At 38.7% G+C, this 6,650-nt stretch overlaps 1 long non-coding RNA gene across 1 annotated transcript in view; it reads left to right on the top strand.

Moving 5' to 3' along the window:
- Window positions 1-5,649, top strand: part of LOC129471555 (uncharacterized) — a 69,994-nt gene extending 64,345 nt beyond the window's left edge. Inside the window, exon 4 of the long non-coding RNA XR_008653630.2 lies at window positions 4,834-5,649. This is a non-coding gene — a long non-coding RNA (uncharacterized lncRNA). The remainder of the gene's footprint in view (window positions 1-4,833) is intronic.
- The last annotated feature ends 1,001 nt before the right edge of the window (window positions 5,650-6,650 follow it).

Here is a 6,650-nt window from a genome sequence, read left to right as displayed (position 1 = left end):
TGTCTAGCTGGGCACTGAGCTTTTCCAATCAGGAATGTCATCTAGTAACCTGAAGGTCAGGGAGAGAGCAATACAATCAAACACGCAGATGAAACCTAAGAGCCATTTATTAAACTCAGCTTTACAATAATTTTTGATCATTGATGAGAAGTGTATTGCCAGAATAAAGACTATCTAATACAGGCTTAAGGGGGAAAATAACTTTAAAAGTAATTTATCAAATCCTTATTGAATATTACCATTTCAGGGAGGCAATATACCACGATAATTTATAGCAGCACTTTCCATAGTGCTGGTCTTTGATGAGATAAACAGCTTGCTCCAAAATGAAAATCCAAACATTTCTTCCTTACTAAAAAAGTCTTGCTATTGAAAAAAAAAATGTCATTCGAAGTAAACAGTATGCTTAGTGACATAGTTGATTTGCATGCTGGCACACGCTTCTTATGTTCACAGTCTGTTAACTAGTGCATAGTCTACATTTTTGAGTGAAACTAGTTTAGAGCAGCGTTCTCAACTGGAGGCAGTTTTGCGCCCCAGAGGTCATCTGGCAGTGTCCGGAGACATTTCTTGTTGTCACAACTGAGTGAGAGGTGCTATAGCATCTAGTGGATAGAAGCCAAGGATGCCCTACATTGTAGTGTCCTTCACAACAGCGGAATATTCTGCCCAAATGACAATACTGATGAGGTCGAGAAACTCTCTTTTAAAGCATATCTTTAGAGTCAGAGATGGGAGTCAAACTCCTGCTCTGCCTTCTACAAATAGTGTGACCTTGAGCAAGACGGTTTTAGCTGTCTGTCAGCACCAACTTACAGGATTGTTGTGCAGACGTAGTGAGCAAACACAGACAGACCATTTAACATAGATGAAGATCAGGTTCTCAGTTTTTTGGGCAGCTGTGTATACTTCTTAGACATAGACCTTGTCCTGGTTACTCAGGAATTGTCATTCAAGGACTCACTATGTTAATGGCCAAGATATAGCGTTTTTGTTTGTTTTCTTTCCTCTCTCTTTCATTCTTTGATAACATTTGGCAATGGGTTCTCTGAAATCTTTTCTTTTGAGGACCTAAAATGCAAATGTATTTCATTTGTTGCTGAAGATGAATGCCAAGCAAAACCAAGCCAAATCTTGACTTTGATTTTTTGAAAGATAAACCTTATTGTCAGAAAGAGCCGCGCCATAAACAACGCTGGGGAATTCACTTGGAACTCCTCTTTTTATCCCTTAGGATGAAGTATGACACATGCCTAGGAGCTTAATGCTTTACAAGTTGGGACTCCTACTGTGTCCTTCTTTTTGCTGATGATTTTATGATTCTTTTATACACAACATGATAGATCCTTGAGTATCCTGAGCTTTGAATCTTTACGCTTATTTTTTTGCAGTTTGAGTGAAACCTTTCAGACAGAGCTGTGAAGATGTGGTTCTTAAATAAAATATTTTTCTACTGTGCTAATAAGTCATACATTCTCTGCATTTCTCTTCTATACTCAGGGTCAGTGGGATATGTCCATTTTTCTTAATTCTATCTTGCCTGTTTTTGTTCAGGCTTCCAACAGCTTTTTATGAAGGCACAGCATGGCTTGTTCCAGGTGCTGGTATTTGGGGAGGGCTGAGGATTGTGGAGGGGGAGGGGATACTTTCTCATTCTTTTTCCATCATTCTATTGACAATAGCCTTTTAATGATTTGAAAACTCTTTGTAAATGCCCTAACATGTAATATTGCATTACAAACCCACACAGGAGACACAATTCAGACAATAAAACCAGTAACACACTTTTGTCCTGCTGCTAAGTTTTAATGGAATGTATTTTATTGAGAGCTAATGTAGTTTTTCACCAGAGAAGCCAGCTACTTGCTGAATTGCCACATCTCTAGAGTTGACATTTTTCCTGAAAAACATGGGATGTTTGCAGGTGGGAAGATTATAGTGTCAGAAGTGAAAATGTTGCAGATTTCAAGTGTGAACATGTGACCTCATTTGTGTATACATGCCACCATGGTCTTCCTGGGCCCAACTGGGCAGTCAGTAGACAGCGGTGCCTATTCAAAGCTGTTGTTTTTCTTAAGACTTTTGGTCAATATAATACAGCCCAGTTAATATTGTAGAAGCCAAGGAAACATTCCCCCTTTGCCCCCTGAAAATTCACTGAAAATCACTGACAAAAGTAGACTAATAGGAGAAAAGGCATACAAATTTATTCAATCATACTTTTACATGGCATAGGAGCCTTCAGAATGAAGACCAAAACATGCAGGGGAAACTGTCCATTTTTATGCTTAGAATCAACAAAGTTGGAGCAGCTGTGTAGAAATATGATTGGATAAAAAAATATGATTTAGTGCTAACAGGTTGAGTGGGGATCCCAGCATGGTCTGTCTGTCTAGATTCTTCTTGGCCTCTCTATGCAATATGTCATCCTTCTGGGTATGGGGTGGAAGGTCTTATGACCTATAATCAAACAAGATAGGCCAGATAATTTCTTTATGGCCAGTTTTTACACAGAAAGGAAAGCACAAAAGTTAGAGTAATATGTTAGGTTTTATGGCTGACTTTGGGAAAAAGGGGTTCTGGAGTCTATGACCACCTTGGGGAAGAGGGATTCTAGTTTCTATGGCTAGCCTTGAGGGAGAACCGGACTGAGAGACAGGAAGACAGGGAAAGGTTGGAGAGAATCTTTTGCTTCTGAGGCCTTCATTTTGAGGTATTATCTTCTGACCTCTAACAATATAATCCTTTAATTAAAGTGCAAAACTTGTATGTGAGTGAGTAACTACACAGTACAAAATCGATATTTTTAAATAATTTACTTTGGAGAATGCAAGCATATACGATTCTCCAAACATAATCTAAAGCCTATTTTTCTTAGCATATGTATTATGTCTTAAAAATCTGACATCAAACCCACAGGAAATTTGAAAAATTGTATGTCCTTCCTTCTGTATTCTTATGTCTTGTGATTAAGTGATTTAGTTTAGTTCTTAATGACCTAAGCTTATGAGCATGTCTTCTGCTAGAGAACCCTGCTCTTTTGCTTCCTGAGTTTCTTCCTGATCCTCTCAAGCAGGAAATACTTCTCTCTAAACCTTATTCCTTTCTTATTTCATTGGTGAGTCTGGATGAAGGTCATTGCTCATGGCTTGCCTAGAGCCTGGTTTTCTCTTAAGCCTGCAGCAAGTGTTGCATTCTCTCCCTGTAACTCTGGCCATTATGTCATAATCTCACCAGGACCAGGCCCTCCTGTTCCAGTCTGCCAGGGAGGCCTGCACACCTCTAGCTGCTGTGTCTGTGACTGGTTGGACACAATCGGTTCCAGAGTCCTGTTGTAGGAAGCCCCATTTTGGCCTTCAATCCAAATTACCTTTTCCAATTCAGTTTTATCACTAATAAAGATGATCACTCAAAGTTTCTGGGACAATTTCAAAACTGATTCAGAATTTGGAAGAGGTAATGATGAGTGGTTAGGTTTTCTACAAATTGTGACATTAAAAAAATTCAGTACAGTTTATTTCTTGTGTTATATATTGCCAAGTCTTGTCATACAGCTAAATATCAATACTCCATTTATCATCATTCATTACAATTATCTATGAGGACATCCTAATGCCAAAGAAATCTATTAAATTGCCCAGGATAAGGTATGTAAGTCATGGATCAAGCCTTTGAACAGCTTCAATCTATTAAGGCATTTAACATATATAAGTTGATAAAAAATAATACAAGATTTAAAAATAGTAAGTCAAAGAAAATATAGATATAATGCCATAAGGATATCACAAAGGGATTATAACTCCCTGCTGGGAAGGGCAAGAAGTCTTCTAGAGAGAGAGGACTTAGGATGGGCCTTGAATGATTGGTAAGATTTAGACATGCAGATAAAGGAATGATTATTTTTTTAAGGCCTTCCAGGTAGAGGGAGAAGTGAGTATGCATATGGGAAGGAAGGAAATATGGAGTTATTAGGATAATATTCATCTAATGTAACTTGAGGAGCTGTGGCAGAATGGGTGGACATGAAGTGGGGAGCAGGAGACATAAGCCAAAAGGAAACTCTGGAGTAGCAGTGGAATAGTTATAAAAGCTGAAGAGCAGAGATGAGCTTCCTGCAGTGTCTGGTTTTCTAGCAAGTTCCATTTCCCATGTCAGTGTTATTTCTCATTAAAGACAAAGCCCCAAGGATCTTATTAACTAATTCAACTTTGAAAACTGTGTAGCCCACTTTATTAATAAGAATAGATCAAGGGTGAGAAGAACGTTTAAGTGGCTCTCTGAGGCCATAAGATTTCTCCCTGACACTGGTTATCAACCCTAACAGTCAGGATAGGCTGGGTTATGCTGCAGTAATAAACACCCCCCAAACTGCAGTGGCTTAGAAAAACAAAGAATTATTTTTTACTCACACTAAATGTTCCATTGAAGGTGAAGAGAGAGTTTCTGCCTGGCAGGGGAAGTTTGGAGAACAGAGTGTTAACATTTAAATGTTTCTATTTGGAATTAGTAAAGGTCACCTTAGCTAGCATTTCATGGACCAAAGCAAATTACTTGGACATGACTAAATTCAAGAGGGCAAGGAGACACAAATCTTTTCACATCTGCTACAGTCTCCTCAGCTGGCATACATCCTCATTTTAGTATTACAATTCAAACCCCTCTAAAATGTCTCCAAGAATAATTTTATTTCTTGACTGTTTAATTTAGGCCAGGCACTGGGCTGACCTTTTTAATACAAAATTTCTCTTTGAATTCCTATAAAAATTCTCTGATACTGATTTTAGCAATTAGTTTTAGCTGGTCGACTCCTGACATATGTGTTCTTCTTCACAGGATCTGCAAGGCTAACTGTGAATGAATGGTTGGTTGGTCACTACTTGCAAGTTTTTCAGGAGCTCATGAAAGATTACTGCATAAACAAGGGAGGATGGAGACCAGACCTCTGGCTACTGTTGCTGCCACCACCACAGCCACCACCTTCACCCTCATGAAACCCCTATTTACTGAACACTGTCTATATGCCAGGTAACATGCCCTGCACTTGTGAAATAAGGACTGTTATTTCCCCTATTTTATAAAAGAGGAGCTGAGGCTCAGAGAGATTATGTTACTTGCCCAAGATCACATAGGTAGTAAGTGGCAGAGATGAGATTCTGTCTGAGTCCAGCTTACACCGTAACTGATATTCCTGACAATCAGGCTGGATAGAAAAGGATAAGATATGAAAATTTTGGTGCTATGATTTGAATTTTCTTTCCAAAGCTCATGTTGAAACTTAATCCCCAAAGTAACAGTACTGATAGGTGGGGTCTTTAACGTGGAGTCCCAGAATTGGATCGTGAGGGCTCTGCCCTGATGAATGAATTACTCCATTCATGATTAATGGATTAATAGATCATCATGGGAGTGGAACAGTGGGTTTATAAGAAGAGGAAGAGAGACCTGAGGTAGAACACTCAGCGCCCTTGCCATGTGATGCTCTGTACTGCCTTGGGACTCTGCAGAGGCTCTCTACCAGCAAGAAGGACCTCACCAGATGCAGCCCCTTGACCTTGGCCTTCTTAGCTTCCACAACTGTAATAAATAATTTTTTCTTTATAAATTACCCAGTTTTGGGTGTTCTATTATAAGCAATAAAAACCAGACAAATACATTGAGTTATAATTATGATATTTAAGATGGAGGAAAACGAACATGGAAAACACTAGAGAAATGAATGCTAAACTAGAGCGTAAGCATTGGGATTGTGAAAAGAAGAGATATTTGAAATATTTTAAAGATATGGAATTTAAAAGATTATGAAACAGATAAAGTATAAGAGAAAGAGAGAAAATGAAAAATGATCCCAAGATTGCAAACCCTTAGTATTGGTGAAACACTCATAGCTGGGGCAAAAAGTCAAAAGGAAGAGCTGGCTTGTGGGTACAGTTGGAGAAATCCGGATTTATTGAACCTTTTTTGCCAGCGGAGTATTTGTGTAAAAATATCTATTCATTTATTCTCATTCATTTAGCATGTAAAGAACACAGCTAGGCATTAGAAACACATAACAAAACCTATTTCTGTACACATTTAGAAATGTGGATCTGAAAGATCAAGATTTTGGGTTTCATTCATTTATTTATTCAAACATGTGTTGAGATCTTTCCAAAGTATGTGATAAATTAGGTAGAAAGGACAGAGAAATTCATGAAAATAGATATGATCGTCAAGGAAAACAATAAAAAACATAAGGTAAAAGGCCAAACTTAAGGGAATGCCTTTATTAAGGGATATGGGAGGGAGGAAAAATAATTTGAAAAGAAGTTGTCAAGGTGGGAAGAGAGCAGGACAAAACAGTCTCAGAACTGGGTGTATGAGAGAGATTTTAGGAAGAAGAGAGGGTTCAGTAGTGCCCAAGACCACAGAGCTGTCAAGGATGGTAAATAACATTTATGGGGCTGTTTTGATGTTTTAAAGGATGAGGTAGATGGCGCTTTTTTTTTTTTTTTTGAGATGGAGTCTTGCTCTGTCACCCAGGCTGGAGTGCAGTGGTGCAAACTTTGCTGCAAACTCCGCCTCCTGGGTTCAAGCGATTCTCCTGCCTCAGCCTCTGGAGTAGCTGGGACTACAGGCATGCACCACCATGCCTGGCTAATTTTTGTATTTTT

This window comes from Symphalangus syndactylus, chromosome 21, assembly GCF_028878055.3.
Source record: "Symphalangus syndactylus isolate Jambi chromosome 21, NHGRI_mSymSyn1-v2.1_pri, whole genome shotgun sequence".
NCBI lineage: Eukaryota > Metazoa > Chordata > Mammalia > Primates > Hylobatidae > Symphalangus > Symphalangus syndactylus.
The sequence above is the reverse complement of the archived record's forward strand: the minus strand, read 5'-3'. Positions and strand labels throughout refer to the sequence as shown.